Source organism: Triticum urartu, chromosome 3A, assembly GCF_056163025.1.
Source record: "Triticum urartu cultivar PI428250 chromosome 3A, HENAU_Tu73, whole genome shotgun sequence".
Taxonomy (NCBI): Eukaryota; Viridiplantae; Streptophyta; class Magnoliopsida; order Poales; family Poaceae; genus Triticum; species Triticum urartu.
In genome coordinates, this window is record NC_141875.1 from 339250617 (window position 1) to 339268912 (window position 18296).

An 18296-nucleotide genomic window follows, 5' to 3' on the forward strand; every position below is an offset into this window, starting at 1 on the left:
TTTATACACTCTGCAGAGGTTTGCGCACTTTTCCCCACAAGACTCGATCGCCTCCGTTTGGTTTCTCGCACTACAGGGTGTTTGAGAAGACGGATGACCGAGACACAGTCTTTCAGAAGCGCTAGCACCTTACATGTGGGGTAGACCGTACCACCTACAACCCCTACATCTGCTAGTCCACCCCGTAAGAGTTCGCACAACTTAGTCAACCATGCCAGAGCCCATAATGGCTTGTGGCTGCACACGGAAGTTTCTAGCATGAAAGATCTTATGATCCCTTTGAGCCTGGGTGGCGGTCCGAAATAAAAACAGGCAAGTCCTGATAGACATCAGGTGCCTCAATCCACCCAGATGTGTGTTTAAGTTGCCACCTTAGATAAACCATTAAAATTATCAACTCACATCTGTCATGGATATCACTCACCCAATCCACGTCTACTGGCATAGCATGGCATAATAAGCAAACGTAGAAGTAACTCCCAAAGGTTTCATAATAATAATACAGGTGATAGGTACTACCTCATCTACTTCCCATCCCACAATTTAATTAGATCCTAATCATGCAATGTGAGAGGATTGATCTAATGCAATAAAACATGGGTTGTAGAAAAGGTATGATCAAAGTGTGAACTTGCCTGCAATGTTAATGAAGATGATTCGCACTCAAAACTCTTGATAGCTCTACTCGTCACACTCCGGTCAATCTATCGTAAGCAAGCAATAGCAACCACACATAAGCAATCACTCAAAAGATCAAAAAGATCGAAGAAGTCGATTCGGAAAACATCAAAACCAAGCAAATAGCTCTTGCAACATAAAACAATTTCTAACAGTACCAAAATCATATGAATTTGGCCTTATTAGAATGTTTAGGTCAAGAGCTTCGATTTGCAAAAAGAATCAACTCAAACGGAGCTACGAAACTCAAGTTATGATCAAATGAAGTTTGAATTCAAATCTGATCTAATTCAAATTTTAAACTTTTCAAAAACATGTTTGAGTTGGATTAATGGATAGAGGGGTTCGTAACGAAGAAGTGGGCGTTGGTTTCGTTGGATTTGGACTAACGAGCAAAAAGTTATGCTTGTTTGAAGTTCAGGGACTAAACTGTAAAGAAAAACCTCACAGATAAGTCCCTGGCCGGAATTAAAACAGAAAAAGAAAAAGACTAAATTGCAAACGTTCGTTACCGAACGCTAACGGATGGATTCGTTCGCTCCGAAGGGATAGACAGCGAACGTTCTCTGTATAGGACTAACAAAAAAAACGATCTAAAAGAAAAACCGAAGAAAACCGGATCGGACCGGGCGGTTTTTTACCGGTCCATGGTGGGTCAACGGCAACGGCGACGGCGGCGGTTTCCGGCGAGGCGAGGCGAGGCAGCTCCGGCGAGCTCTAGCGTGGCAGTAGCGGCGCGAAGCGGCTCCGGCGAGGAGCGGGCGGCGGCGCAGGCAAGCGGCGACGGGAGGCGGCGAGCGGCGGATGCGGCAGAGGGCGGCGCGGGTAGCGGCACTAGCAGGCGGCGGCGCAGATGCGGCGGGGCGCGACGAGAGGAGAGAGAGGGAAACGGGGCCGGGGCGGCGCCCTTTATAGGAGGGGAGGGGAGGAGAACTTGGAGAAGGGGGCGAGGAGGAGGCCGGGCGAAGCACGACGGCCATGGCGGTGCGGCGGCGTGCCCGAGCGGGACTCCCGCTCGGGAAGGAGAGGAGCGGCGCGCTGGGCTGGGCTTGGCCTGTTGGGCCGGCCAGTTCAGCGGAGGGGAGCTCTTTTTTTTTTCCAGACAAACAAAAGGGATAAAACAAATAGAAAAAAATATATATATTATATAGGCATATAATATATCAAAATTTTCAAAAAAAGATTTTCTACACGGTGAACATTTTCCTAGCATTAAATAAAATACACACGAATTCTAATAATTCAAAGAGTGCTACTGGTCTATTAAAATCCAACTAAAATCATTTTAAAAATACCAAAATGATTTCAAATTAATTTTTCTCCAATTTTCTGTTGTAGGGAATCATGTTACCCTATTTTCCATATATTTTATTTTTGGAGAAAAATAATTTGAATAAAACTCAAATAACTCCAAAGTGAAAATAAATTCAAAAGAACTTTGAATTTAATTCTTTGAAACTCCCAACTCATATTTCATATAATTTGAAGAAGTCATTTTATCTTCTCTCGTGAAAATCATTGAGTTGCATAAAGTTTCAAAGTTGAAAATATTTTCCAGATGAAATTCAAATATTTTCAACACCCCTTGTCATTTAAATAAATGGAAGAAGTCATGTCATCTTCTCTCCAGGGTTTTGTGGTGAAAAGAATTTGAATTCATGGAGATCATAAAATGCAAAAATGAAAGTTTGGGAAAGTCCTTTTATTCCCTCTCATTTAACTTTCAAAAAGGTTTCGAATTTTACTCAATTTCACACAATCAATCAAACAATCAACCAAATCTATCTATTTGTTTATAACATTCCAAAATTTAAAATTTTGGGATGTTACAGTGGGCCCATAACCCACAGTTCCACATGATCGAAACCTGACTCTCCTGTTCAACCCTGTTTCTAATGGTTATTCCTCACGCTTGGCTTTGTATTTAATTCACGTGCCACCTTCCTAGTGCTTTATTCTGGTATCAGACGAAATACTTACTCTCGCTGCTCTGAACCCCTTTCTCACTCTGGTTTAGACTTTGAGCAACTATCTATCCGCTTGGAACCTCTTATTGTACCTTCGTACCTTACTCTTGATGTATTTTATGTGTTCAAATCGAGAGATAATCTTATGCTCATTCATGGGTTAACCCCAGATTGTTTCTCTCCTAAACATTTTGTCGTAGCCGAGCTGCCCCTTACCTATTCGTAAGTACGATGGAGTTCCTGAAGAAAGGATGTCGACTTCATCATGATGACCTGAAGCATAGAAATGAAGACATCTACGTAATGGATCGACCTCTTCGAGAAGAGCAACCAAGACCGAGAAGACTTGTTAGAATTTCGTAACAAAATCTCTTCCCCATGAGTCCCCCTCTTGAATCTCGGCACGAGATTTCTTGTAGTGGAGGAGATTTGTAACACCCCGGTAGTTAAGCTACAGTAATCCCCTACTAATGATGCCAAGTAATCACTATTACTGTTGCTAATCTCACTTTGATTCAGAACCAATTCAAATTCAATTTTAAAATAAAGTCAAATAAATTATTTCTTCAAAACAAAAAAACAAAAATATTCGCATTATTGTAAAAATTCACCTGATCATTGCCATGTTGTAACCAACCTCATTTGAATCACCAAGTAATTCCTAGGAAATTAATAAATGGTCCTGCAACAATTATTTTGGCCTTTTCAAAATAAGCAAATATCTTTACGTTTCCAAATGACGAGAAACCTTCTATGTGGTCTTGGAATGTTGTACTATAACTATGTACCAAGTTTTAACTCAAATAAAAATCATTTTCTATTTTATTTAAATGCAAATCTGAGACAAATGTTTGACAAAAAAAGAGGCAAGAAAACCCTTGTACACTTTGGTCCATTTTCTTTCTTTCCTTTTCCATGTACAAGGCCCAGCCCACATCCCCCACTTGTCTCTCTCCTCGCGCTACAGGAGACAGGCAGGGGCTCGTGGAGGCCATCCCATGGCCGTGGGCACGTGCCGAGCATCCATGGCCTCCCCTTGCCTACATAACTACGCCGGTGCCCCCCGGAAACCCTAGCGTCATTTTTCCCTTTCCCTCACTCGCCCCCATCTCCCTCGCCCGCTCTCTCTTTCCTTTTCTCCATCGCCCGACCACAACCATAGCCATGGCCGCCCCATTGTTGTGGCCACTGATGCTCCCCGCGCCACCTGGGGACGTCCAGGAGGTCCGCCGTCCTCCGTTGCCTCGACTACCGCCATGAGCTCAAACCGGGAACCCCTGCATCGACGGGATCGAGGCCTTCTTCTTCCTCGGGCACCACCGCCTCCGCCGTCGATCCGCCGCCTCTGCTACTCCTAAGCCATCGTCGAGCCCGCCTTGTGCTCCCCGGTGAGCACCACATCGATTCACCCCCCGTTTCCCCTTTGATTCCATAGCCGTAGACGTTGTGCACCGCCTCCGCCCGAGCTCGCGCTCACTGCATCGAACCCGCGCACCGGGCTCCCCTACCTCGTGCCCTGGCCGCTCCAGGCAGCGCGCCCTCGCGCGCCAGCACCCGCCTGGGCCGTGCCCTGCTCAGCCGTTGTTGCCTTATGCTGTGTTGCTTGCTGCGCTGCTGCTGCTACTTAGCTCCTGCCGCTGCTCACGCTTCTGTTGTCGTGGCCGGAGTTCGCTCCCGAGCACGCGCCCGCCCGCTCCCCGCCTCGTTCTGCTTGCTCCCTGGCCGCCCCGTGCGCGTCCCCAGCTGCGCGACGCGCCTGCCAGGCCCCGGCCAAGCCCTGCACCACGCCCGCGTGCGGACGACCGTGCTCACCCGCCGCCGTCGCCCGCGAGTGCGGCCATCGCGCCCGCCTACAGCCGGCGTTCAGCGCGCTCCCCTGCTCTGTTGCGTTGCCTGCTGCTAGTGCCGCTGTTGCTTTGCTATATTACTACTTGTAGTTACTGTAGCTACTAGCTAGCTTTCCAGTTTTTACATTGAGTAAACCCCTGGGCAGCCCCTAAACCGCAGCTAAACAACGGTTAACAAGGCTAACAAAAATATGAGTAGAAAGTTTGCATGACGAACCCATTTTATTCCATTGGACCAAATCCCTTCGATGCATGGATTAAATCATATAAAAATCGCAAAATGCTATGTTCAGATAACAGAATTAACTCCTAGCTATGAGTTGTGTGTGCGTGTGTGTGTGATGTGCGTGTGTGTCCGTGTGTTGTGTGTGCCTTGTGCAGCGTGGTGCGTGTGCGCCATGCGTGTGGCCGGCTGGGGTATGCCCAGTAATGGCCGGCCCTTACTTAGATTAATACTACTAGTAGGTCTTAATTAGTGCTAAGTTAGTCTAGTAGTAGATGACATGTAGGTCTTCATTAAATAAATTAGATTTATTTAATTGTTTAGATAAATAGTCTATGACATGTGGGCCACACATGCCCTTTTGACTAGTCAGATTGACTTGGTCAATTCGGATTAAACTAAATATAATAAATTCAGAAATTTCAGAAAATACTTAAAACTTTAGAAAATCATAGAAAATTAACCGTAACTCGAATGAAAAAACTTTGTACATGAAAGTTGCTACGAACGATGAGACGATTTCGGATACACTCTCCGTTCATCCGCCACGCATCCCTAGCATAGCAAACATGCAACTTTCCCCCTCCGGTTCATCTGTCCAAAAACGTGAAACACAGGGAAATACTTTCCCGGATGTTTCCCCCTTCACCGGTATCACCTAGTACTGTGTTAGGCCACCTCTAGCACCGTGCATTGCCACCTTACGTTTTGTGTTACTTTGATTGCTCGGTTATTTATTGTGTTCCCCTTCCGTTACTTCTTTCCGGTAGACCCCGAGACTACCGGCAACCCCCCAGTTCGACTATGATGTTGACGACACGTCCTTCTTGCCAGAGCAACCAGGCAAGCCCCCTCCCCCCTTTGATCACCAGATATCGCCTACTCTCCTCTATACTGCTTGCATTAGAGTAGAGTAGCATGTTATCGCTTTCCGTTAATCCTATTCTGATGCATAGCCTGTCATTGTTGCTACAACTGTTGATACCTTACCTGCAATCCTAAATGCTTAGTATAGGATGCTAGATTATCATCAGTGGCCCTACACTCTTGTCCGTCTGCCATGCTATACTACTGGGCCGTGATCACTTCGGGAGGTGATCACGGCCATATGCTATATACTTTATACCGTTACATTACTTATGATACTGTTCGGAGATGGGGGCCGAAGGGGCAGGTGGCTCCATCCCGGTAGAGGTGGGCCTGGGTTCCCGACGGCCCCTGACTGTTACTTTGTGGCGGAGCGACAGGGCAGGTCGAGACCACCTAGGAGAGAGGTGGACCTGACCCTGGTCGGCGTCCGTGGTTATTTCAAAATAACACGCTTAACGAGGTCTTGGTATTTGATCTGAGTCTGGCTACTGGCCTATACGCACTAACCATCTACGCGGGGAGAGTTATGGGCACTCGACGTCGTGGTATCAGCCGAAGCCTTCGTGACGTCAGTGACTGAGCGGCGCACATCGGGTTGGACTGGAACGCCTACTCTTGTATAAGGGAGGCTAGGTCTGCTCATCGGCCGCGTACGCAACGTGCAGGTGTGCAATGGGCGATGGGCCCAGACCCCTGCGCCATAGGATTTAGACCGGCGTGCTGACCTCTCTGTTGTGCCTAGGTAGGGCTACGATGTGTTGATCTTCCGAGGCCGGGCATGACCCAGAAAAGTGTGTCCGGACAAAGGGGATCGAGCGTGTTGGGAAATGTGGTGCACCCCCACAGGAAAGTTGATCTATTCGAATAGCTGTGTCCCTCGGTAAAAGGATGACCTGGAGTTGTACCTTGACCTTATGACAACTAGAACCGGATACTTAATAAAACACACCCTTCCAAGTGCCAGATATAACCGGTGATCGCTCTCTCACAGGGCGACGAGGGGAGAATCATCGGTTAGGATTATGCTACACGATGCTACTTGATGGACTTACCTTCTGCTCTCTTCTACTTGCTGCAAGATGGAGGTTACCAGAAGCGTAGTCTTCGATAGGACTAGCTATCCCCCTCTTATTCTGACATTCTGCAGTTCAGTCCACATATGATAGCCTTTTTCATTTGATACCAATGCATACATATGTAGTGTAGCTCCTTGCTTGCGAGTACTTTGGATGAGTACTCACGGTTGCTTTGCTCCCCCTTTTCCCCCTTCCTATACCCGGTTGCTGCGACTAGACGATGGAGCCCAGGAGCCAGACGCCACTGTCGATGACGACTACTACTACTCGGGAGGTGCCTATTACTACGTGCAGCCCGCTGACGACGACCAGGAGTAGTTTAGGAGGATCCCAAGGAGGCATGCGCCTCTTTTGATCTGTATCCCAGTTTGTGCTAGCCTTCTTAAGGCAAACTTGTTTAACTTATGTCTGTACTCAGATATTGTTGCTTCCGCTGACTCGTCTATGATCGAGCTCTTGTATTCGAGCCCTCGAGGCCCCTGGCTTGTAATATGATGCTTGCATGACTTGTTTTATTTGTAGAGTTGTGTTGTGATATCTTCCCGTGAGTTCCCGATCTTGATCGTAGACGTTTGCGTGTATGATTAGTGTACGGTCAAATCGGGGGCGTCATAGAAGCGCTATTAAAAAGACAACGTGAAGCCTATCAAAAAATGAAATCATCGATAGGTAAAATTTGCATCAAAACAGTCAAAAATGTTCATTCTTTACATGTAACAAACAAGCACTCTGACAATGTTGCCACTTTCGTGTGATTCAACAGAGAAAATCAACAGTACACATGCTAATGATATTGAACGATATGCTCACATGAATAACAATAAGGATGCACTACTAGAAAGTAAGCGTGAAGCCTATCAGCAGACAGAATCATCGACATGTAATAATTACTCGGCACCAATCGGAATTATTCATTAGCCGAGATCACACAATCAGTACTCTTATGTTGTTTGTGCACTTATCATGTGATTTCAACAGAGAAGATGGAAATTAAACGTGCTAATGATAAGGAGTGGTATGCCGGTATGACTCATGAGCAAAAGCATGCAAAGAGCGCTCAACGCACGTCAAGGCGCAACACTCTCAGCCAAGATTCCTTGGCCATGGAGAACCCATTTTACACCTCGAAGATAGTTCGTGAAAATGCAAGTTTATTTGGTCCCAATGGCTCCGTAGTCAGACGTGATTGGTCTATTCCCGAGCTCATTGGTTCCCCTATTTATATCCAACCCACTTCTGAGGATATATCATGTGCGGAGACGCCAGATATGGGTGTCAGTACGGAACCATGGAGAAAACATGTGACACCCAGAGAAAGGCAAGCTTTGATGGATCGTCGAAACCAAGCTTTCCATGCAAATGCTAGGAAGAATAGACCCACGTCGATGGATGAAAACTCGTCGATTGCCCCAGACAGCATAAATGGGTTTGAACATCCACCACAATCGGTCATCATTAACAATGGTAATCTTTTTAACTTCGTATTCCGATTCTCTAGATTTAGTCACTGAAATTTTTATGTTGTATGAACAGAAAGTACATTGAGAATGTGCGATCCAGGCGAAATACATCTAGCACCCAATGATGGCGTGAATGAATCATTAGATCAAAATCCAGCGATGACTGTGGAAGGTGTCAATGATTTTGAACTTCCTTCACAATCTGTCCTTGTCACTAATGGTAATGTTTTCTCTTAATTGTTCTGACATTCTAAGATAAGTCGTTGATAATCATATTGATTATACGTTTATGTTGTATTCATAGAAAATACATCTCTAATTCTTGATACTATCCAAGAACATACAACACACCCGCAAGTCAATGATGATGGTAAACTTTTTTTATTATATTCGTGCACGACCTATTGGATACATGAGCCTCATAAATAACTATCCGATAGGTGATGAAGAGGGTGTCATATTGGAGGAAGACTCGGAAGACGAGGAAGGCTACATGTTTGCCGGGATGGGTATTTTAATCATGTTCCATGATGTCGCGTGTATATCATGTGCATGTTTTTTGTACTCATATTGAAAGTGCGTTGAACATTTCAGATGAGGACAACGACGAGGATGTTGAAATGGAGGAGGTTGACGATGATGACGACTCTGCTTCTATTTCAAACATTCCAGATCCGTATGATATGGTTTATAGAAAACTCCCAACAGAAACACACAAGCTGAAGTCGGTGGAGGACTGCAAACACTGCTGTGCAAAGAAGTTTGAGCGTGAGTCCAAGAGTTTTTGTTGCCGTAAGGGGAAGATCAAACTGGCCAACCCAGATACGCCACCCGAGCTCATGAGGCTATGGACAAGTGCAGACTCTGATGCCAGGCATTTCCGTGGCAATATCAGGTTTTTCAACGGCCACTTCTCATTCACCTCACTATATTGTCACCTTGATAGTGATACCACTAACATATCAAAGCATCCTATCTATACATTTCGTGCCCATGGCCAAATGTACCACGACATACAGTCATTCGGCAAACAAGATGGATTGGATCGTAGTCACTTGGAGCTCTACTTCTATGATGATGACCCCAGTTTAGAACACAGATATCGCAGTTGCCGTAAAGAGAAGTGCCAGAAAGACAAAGAAGTAATCACACAATTGGTCAACATACTTCGTGGCAACCCATACTCTGAACACCTCGGAGTATGGGCCATGTTGATGATGTTGATGACTATCGCATACCACTTAACCTTGACCAGCGGATGGATCAAAGAACATATAATGCGCCAACCACTTCAGAAGTAGCCACTATGTGGGTGGAGGGTAGTGAACGTCGAAGACAATTCGATAATAGCGTCATCCTGCAAGGGAAGAATAGAGATATATACGGCATCAAGTCCTACCATGGATGCTATGATGCGTTGCCGTACCCTCTTTTCTTCCCTAGAGGTGAACTTGGGTGGCATACTGATATCCCGAAGGAAGGTGTGCCCTATGAAACCGTGATGGCAGCTCGTGCAGCTCGTCTAGCTCGTGGCCTTAACAATAGGTCCTCCAATCCCACAATCAGTGAGAATGCTGCTGCTGCTGATGATGCAGGTTAGTGTTGCAATAAGTTGTTACATCACCGTCCATTTAAGGTGTGCTTTCAATCAACATGACCATTGTTTTCAATTTTCTACACAGCTTCTGGAGGTAGGCTATGTGTGTCTGTGAGGGACTACTACTGCTACAAATTCCAGATGCGTCCTGGGATATTCAACCCGATCCTCTTTGGTAAGCGTCTTTTCCAACAGTTCGCGGTCGACACATACATCAAGATTGAGAACTCCCGGTTGGACTGTATATGGGGTCATCAAGATAAAATAAGGGCAGACCTGTACCAAGGCTTGGTGGATAGCTTACATGCCGGTGAGGGTAGGGAAGATTCCATTGGAAAACGCACAGTTCTAGCTACGTCATTTATTGGTGGTCCACGAGACATGAGGCGTCACTACATGGATGTTATGGCCTTAGTTAGGCGGTATGGCAAGCCAGACATCTTCCTCACAATGAAATGCAACCCAAACCGGGATGAGATTAGGAAGGAACTGTACCCTGGCCAGATACCTCAAGATCGTCCAGATCTCATCGTCCGTGTTTTCAGGGCGAAGTTGGAGGAACTCAAGAATAAGCTATTTAAAAAGGATATCTTGGGCAAGGTGAGGGCTTATGTGTATGTGGTGGAGTTCTAGAAGAGGGGCCTGCCTCATGCGCACTTCCTGCTCATCATGGGGGGCCGATAAAAGCTCACTTGCCCTGAGCAGTATGTTCGCCTTATCTCAGCCGAGCTCCCCAACAAGAAGAAGTACCCAGAACTGTACAAGTTGGTCGTGAAACATATGATGCATGGACCTTGTGGTGCTTTGAATCATGAATGCCCTTGCACAAAGGGTCATCCTTCTTGCAAGAATCACTATCTGTGACCTTTCAATGCGACTACCTTACAAGGCAAGGACTCCTACCCGCTATACAAACGATGTGAAGATGGATGTAAAGCAATGGTTCGAAAGGAATGGCTAGATAATAGGTGGGTCGTCCCATACAACCCGCACCTCTTGCGCTACTTCAATTGTCACATCAATGTTGCGGCATGCAAAAGCATAAAGGCCGTTAAATACCTATTCAAGTACATATACAAGGGCCATGATCGAGCGTCTATTGCTGTAAGTGAGGCTGACAAAAATGGAGACATAGATGAGATCAAACAGTATAGAGACGCTAGGTGGGTCACTCCTCCAGAAGCATTGTGGAGGATATATGGATTTGAATTGAGTAAGAACTCACCACCCGTGAAGCAGCTACAACTCCATCTACCAAACATGCACATGGTGTCATTCCAAGCGGCCCAAAATATTGAACCGTGAAGGTGTTGAGAAGTCGATGATTACAGAGTACTTTGAGGAAAATAGGTTACATGAGGATGCTCGTTCTATCTTGTACAGGGACTTCCCCGAGTGGTACACCTGGCAGACAAGTAAGAACAAAAAATATTGGAGAAGAAGGGTATGAGATACAGGTGGACAAATTGGAAGAATTGTGTCAGATCATCCCGCCGAGGGGGAACGCTATTACCTGCGGGTCCTCCTAAACCATGTCACTGGCGCCACCTCTTATGAGGACCTAAGGACGATTAATGGTGAGATCCTACCAACCTTTCGTGAAGATGCCGAGAGAAGGGGATTGATTGAAGGAGACAACACACTGGATGAGTCCCTCACTGAATCCACATTATATAAGATGCCATCATCTCTAAGGAGGCTCTTTGCAATGATACTGGTATTCTGTGAGCCAAGTGATGTGCACAGACTCTGGGAGAAGCACCTAGATGCAACGTCAAAAGTCTATCGTCGTAGCAATCCATCCAAAGTTGCAGTTGAGAAAATGGTTCTAATAGATATCAGGAATATGCTACAATCAATGGGCAAGGAGATAGAGTCATTCCCTCTTCCCGATATCCAGGAAGAATATGACACTTCTAGTGGTGTGACAAGGGAGATCTTCGAGGAATCCGCCATAGAGCTCAACATTGAGGACACATATCTATCAGATTCACTTAATTCAGATCAGAGGGCCGCATACGATGAAATTATGTGTGTTGTTGATCGTGATGAGGGTGTTGTGTTCTTTGTGGATGGACCTGGAGGCACCGGAAAGACTTTTTTGTACAAAGCACTGCTTGCTACGGTACGTGGGCAGAACAAGATTGCTATAGCGACAGCTACGTTTGGTGTTGCTGCTTCCATAATGCCCGGAGGGAGAACAGCTCATTCACGGTTCAAGATACCGCTAGGCATCGATGATGGTGGGTTTTGTAGCTTCACTAAATAGAGCGGGACCGCCAAGCTCCTACAGTCAACTTCTCTCATTATTTGGGATGAGGATTCCATGGCAAAGAGACATGCAGTCGAGGCGTTGGACAATAGTATGCGCTATGTGATGAGCCGACTAGACCCGTCGTTCGGTGGGAAGACAGTTGTGTTCAGCGGAGATTTCAGACAGGTCATTCCTGTTGTCCGTAAGGGGTCTAGGGCTCAGATAATTAATTCATCGCTACGTAGGTCTTACCATTGGGATTCCATGCGCCACCTTAAGTTGGTACGCAATATGAGGGCACATAGTGACCCATGGTTTGAAGAGTATCTATTGCGCATTGGTGATCGTAAGGAGGAGACCAACGGAGATGGCGACGTCCGTCTTCCAGACGAGATATGTGTGTCGTCAACTGGGAAGGACACTAACATTGATTCACTAATAGACAATACTTTTCCAAGCCTCGGTGCTAACACGTCAGACCCAGACTACATCACCTCCAGAGCAATCTTCTCGACACGGAATGATTGCGTGGATAGGATTAATTTGAAGATGATCAGTCGATTCCAGAGAGATGAGATGGTGTACCATAGTTTTGATTGTGCGGTGGATGACCCTCATAACTACTATCCTTCTAAATTCCTTAACACGTTGACCCCTAATGGCCTGCCCCCGCATGTGTTGAAGCTCAAGATTAACTGCCCTGTCATATTGCTCAGGAACATTGACCCTGCAAACGGACTTTGCAATGGCACGAGGTTGGTGGTTCGAGGGTTCCAAAGGAATGTCATCGATGCAGAAATTGTCCTTGGCTAACATGCTGGAAAAAGGATCTTCTTGCCAAGGATCCCCCTTTGCCCCTCTAATGATGAGATGTTTCCTTTTCAGTTCAAGAGGAAGCAATTTCCAATAAGGCTCAGCTTCGCCATGACGGTGAACAAGGCATAGGGACAAACTATCCCGAATGTCGGTATTTACTTGCCCGAGCCGGTGTTCTCTCACGGGCAGTTGTATGTTGCACTATCTAGATCCACCGCTAGAAAGAACGTCAAGATTCTTGCCATTCCTGATGCTGGTAATAAGAAAAATAACTCAGATGACAGCAAAAAGAAGAGTTCAACTTGCAACAAAAACAAGAGCTCTGATAGTCCTGTTGGTACGTACACGAAGAACATCATCTATAAAGAGATCCTTACATCATAGGTGGGAAATTTGGCAGTTATATTTCCACTCTATTTTTTATTATCTATATGGCTATATTTTATTTCATGATAAAATTAGATAATGAAATAGTTTTTATTTAAATTATCTGATATTTATTTTGTGCAGGTCACCTCCGTCATATGGAGTCATTTGTGTTTAACTTGCATCTTGTTATCATGTGTTACTGAGAGAAGCCGGACCAGTGAACCGAAGTGCAAATTCTTGAGTGCATGAATACCAGAACTAAAGTGAAAATTCTGCTTGTCTTTTGATATGTTTTCTCTCGAGTAGAGGAAGATGGTTCATGTCCAAGCAAATCACCTACCTGCAAGCTTCTTGACATCTCACTAATTCGAGATTTTATTCTCTTCACTCTTTTCTCATATGTAAAATCAAAATAATACTTTCAATGTAGTTGATGTATATACTTTTAATTTAAATATGAAGAATGCTATTTTTGCAAGCTTACTTCAAATATTTCATGTGAAGTGGATAGTTATATGCTAAATGAAAAGAAATGTGTGCGCTCTTCTTAAATTCAACTCAGTACAGATGTACGCTACTTCATCTCAACATTGAGTTAGATAATCCTCAACTAATTTTTGTCATTCAATTAGATGGACACGTCTAAAATTTGTACATGTATTATTGCCCGTGGCAACGCACGGGCATTTTACTAGTCTACTTTAAAGTGCATTGGAAAGATAGAAGTGCACTCTTTTATGGATAAATTTTAAGGCCAAACGTACACTTTTCACTGGAGGAAGGGAGTTTTTGATGGAATGTTGTAATGAGACAACTTTGGAGGCTTCATAGGATCACAACACAATTTCATTATGCTGGAAAATTATGTGTACATATAAACATATCCCGGAAGCTTGATAGCAATGCCAGAAATCATTCAAACTTCCTTTTGCCCACATGTGGGACATCCAGAATCCGGGTCCATGTGCCATGTACCGTTGGCGAGATTCACCCCACCCGTTGCGCCATAGTAATAATAACTAATGAGCAGTCTAATCACATAGTCCCACCTTTCTCACAGTACTAGTAAAAGTTACTTAGGTGAAGCAACCATCATTTCACTCTTCGTTGAATGCCCTCGTACTCAAATAGTAAAGTTGCTCGGACAAAGCAAACATATGTACAAGCGAATATTGGACGGTAGCGACACAACATCAAGCGTGTGGGTTTACGGGGCTCAATTCAAAAATTGAAACCAACCAATGAAGTACTATGATGCGGAGCATCCTATGGTCATCCCCATGGACCTACCATCGTCTCACCATGTGCCAAGAGGACCTATGACACGAGTACAAGCTAGAGCTCTCGAGACCGAGGTGACTTCTTTCTTCAGTGATATCACATATGTTCACTCAAGACATGGCTACTACCCAAGTCCAAAATGTTGTGCATGATTATGTACCAAGAGGACCCTCCAGAAGATGCACGTGAAGATGGACAAGCCCCAAGTTCACAGACGAAGAGAACCAAAGGAAGGAGTCAAGAACGGCTCCCAGGACCCGGACATCCGGTCCCTGGAGCATCCACCATGACAGCCGTCAAGTACCTATAGGCCCCAGACATCCGGCCCAAGCCCGGAGATCCTATGTCCTCCATCCCAAATGCATCGATACCGACCCCGCCAGCCCGGACGTCAAGCCCCTCGAGAAGGCCCGGACATCCGGCCCGATGCCCGAACGTCCGGCCCCATCTGTCTGCGCATAGTAAAGGGCCGAGGCCCGTGTACCCCTTCACCCACCTAGACTATATATACTCCTCCTCCACCCTCTTTCTAGGGTTAGCGTTGTGATAGCTCATATGTGAGATAGAGCCTCGCTCATCCATCCGGATCTACTCCACCGAGAGAGACCGTCGCCTCCTCAGAGAAGATCCACTTGAATTCAAGACGCCTAACAGGAAGGCCTCAAGACCTCCTCACGGAGAAGAACTCGTTACCTACATATCATCATTTGTTGGATTCGGATCATGTATCTCTTTGTGTTTTGAGGATCTAGTGTATGTGTGACCGAATCTTGTTGGTTTGAGTGATTCTCTTATGTTTCCTCTTGTGATTTCTCCTCGTGTTCTTCGTGTTCATCACGTGATCCACTCCTTTCGTGATGGCCGATCTTTCACGAAAGGAGCGGATCACGCAATGAACACGAAGAACACGAGGAGAAATCACGAGGGGAAACACGAGAGAATCACTCAAACCAACAAGATTCTATCACACATACGCTAGATCCTCGAAACACAAAGAGATACATGATCCAAATCCAACAAAGGATGATACATAGGTAACGAGTTCTTCTCCATGAGGAGGTCGTGAGGTCTTCCCGTTAGGGGTCTTGAATCCAAGTGGATCTTCTCCAAGGAGGCGACGGTCTCTCTCGATGGAGTAGATCTGGATGGATGAGCGAGGCTCTATCTCACATGTGAGCTATCACAATGTTAACCCTAGAAAGAGGGTAAACGAGGAGTACATGTAGTCTAGGTGGGCGAAGGGGTACACGGGCCTCGGCCCTTTACTGTGCGCACATCAGGGCGTTGGGCCGGATGTCCAGGCTGGCGGGGTCGGTCTCGATGCATTTGGGATGGAGGACGCCTGATTTCGGGGCTTGAATCAGATTTTCGGGCTTGGCCGGATGTCCGGGCTTAGGTCGGATGTCCGGGGCCTATAGGTACTTGGTGGCTGTTGTGGTGGATGCTCTAGGGGCCGGATGTCCGGGGTCATGGCCGGATGTCTGGGTCCTGGGAGCTGTTCTTGACTCCTTCCATTGGTTCTCTTCATCTGTGAACTTGGGGACTTGACCGTCTTCACATGCATCTTCAGGAGGGTCCTCTTGGTACCTAATCATGCACAACATTTCGGACTTAGGTAGTAGCCATGTCTTGAGTGGATCATATGTGATATCACTAAGGAAAGAAGTTACCTTGGTCTCGAGAGCTCTAGCTCGTGCTCGTGTCATAGGTCCTCTTGGCACTTGGTGAAACAATGGTAGGTCCATGGGGATGACCATAGGATGCTCCACATCATACTAGATGGTGAGCGTTTACAGCAAGTACAATAGGAATGACGTAGGCGGACTGTAAGACTATAAATATTGTAGTACTAGTTACCAAAATTTCCGGTTTTCCATTTTATAAGTCACATTTTTATTAATTCCCATGACATGTTTAGATTTCAAGGTGCATTAAATCTCTGCTTGCAAGAATGAAGATAAAAATCACCAATGTACATCTAAAGCTTCTTGGCCCGCTCACTTGGGTGTGCGGCCGCGGGCGGCGATGTACTCAGCGCGGCGGGACGCCGTCGCTTCCTTAGCAGTGTTGTCTGGGGCGGAGTGGCCAGAAAACCGTACCGTGCGGTGGTTTTTTAGACAAAAATGCAGGAAATTCGGATTCCCCTACAATCTGGTCATTTACTATCGCACATGCTTCATTTCCATCGCCTGCGGAAACTATGTGCGCTCACCCGACTGAGTTGTGTTGTAATTGGCCGAAACCCCAGGCACACAGATCACGCATGTGCGTCGTAGGATGCACCATGATCGAACGGCAATCCACGTTCCTCTCATCACACCCGTGTAGCTCTAGTTGGGTTTTGATGTATGCATTTGGGCTAATAAATTTCTATAGAATGCACATAATGAGCCCGGAAAAGTGCCAAATTTGAAGAAGTTACTTCCTCCATCGAGGTGCATAAGGGAATCCACACTGCTTGGAGGCGGGCTTGCCTCCAAGCTAGGACTCACATCCAGCCTCTAAGATCATTAGCAAATGGCTTCAAGCCTCTAAGGTGGACCCATGTTTAATAAACAACTATTTCCCTAGCCAAATCCTTCACATATGCTTTGCATGGCAAGCACTATTTCCTCCAGTGACAAGTAGGCCAATCAGATTATTCTATTTAAACCAAAACATCGGAGGCAACCTCTATACTAAGCATCGATTCTAAGCATTTTTTTGCTTATTAGAGGCTCACGCATGCAATCTATAGCGCCAACCTCTTGGTGTTGGGGAACGTTGCATGGAAAACAAAACAAAATCTATGCACACACAAGATCTATCCATGGAGATGCATATCAAAGAGAGGGGAGAGTATGTCTACGTACCCTTGTAGACCGTAATGTAGAAGAATTTATTAACGTGGTTTATGTAGTCGAACTTCTTCGCGATCCAACCGATCAAGTACCGAACGTACGACACCTCCGAGTTCAGCACACGTTCAGCTCGATGATGTCCTCGCCTTCTTGATGCAGCAAGATGGGTGAAGTAGTAGAAGAGTTCTGGCAGCACGTTGGCATGGTGACGGTGATGGTGAACTTGTTCCCGGAGGGATTCGCCGGGCACTGCGAAAAACTAGGCGGAGGACTAAACTGTGGAGAGGGGCGCCGCACAAGGCTAAGAGATTGTCTTGGTTTGTGTGGTGCCCCTCCCTCTCATATATATAGGTTGGGGAGTGAAGGTAGCCTTAGGTGCACCCCAAAGTGGTCGGCTGGTCCCCTTGGGCGCCTGCCCTTTGGCGCCCCCTTCCTTGTTTGGCACCAGGGAGAAGGCAAGAGGGGGTGGTGTCCCCCTTTCCTTTCTCCCATGAGGAGGGGAAGGCAGGAGGGGCTAGCCCTCCCCCTTTCCTTCTCTTGGGCCGGCGGCTAGGGAGAGGGTGCGCTAGCCCCCTTGTGGGCTTGTGTGTGCCTCCCCTTGGCCCATTAGGCCCATAGACCTCCTGGGGCCTCTTGAAACCCCTTTTGGAGATCCGATGACTACCTGATACACTCCGAAACTTTCCCAGTGTCCCAAATAGCATCATCCTATATATCAATCTTTACCTCCAAACCATTCTGGCGCTCCTCGTCATCTTCGTGATCTCCGGGACTCCAAGCAGCATTTGGTCACCAAATCACATAACTCATATAATACTATATCGTCAACGAACGTTAAGCGTGCAGACCCCACATGTTCGAGAACTATGTAAACATGACCGAGACACCTCTCCAGTCAATAACCAATAGTGGAACCTGGATGCCCATATTGGTTCGTACATATTCTGCGAAGATCGTTATTGGTCGAAACTTATGACAACATACGTAATTCCCTTTGTCTGTCGGTATGTTACTTGCC

At 46.1% G+C, this 18296-nt stretch overlaps 2 pseudogenes across 1 annotated transcript; both read left to right on the plus strand.

The window, feature by feature from the left end:
* The first annotated feature begins 3555 nt into the window (after nt 1-3555).
* On the plus strand, nt 3556-13254 carry LOC125543766 (uncharacterized; annotated as a pseudogene). The gene is made up of 4 exons (XR_015618877.1): nt 3556-8125; nt 8195-8341; nt 8562-8630; nt 8716-13254. The product of XR_015618877.1 is annotated as an uncharacterized LOC125543766 (transcript).
* On the plus strand, nt 12045-13172 carry LOC147979642 (uncharacterized; annotated as a pseudogene).
* Nucleotides 13255-18296: the final 5042 nt, after the last annotated feature.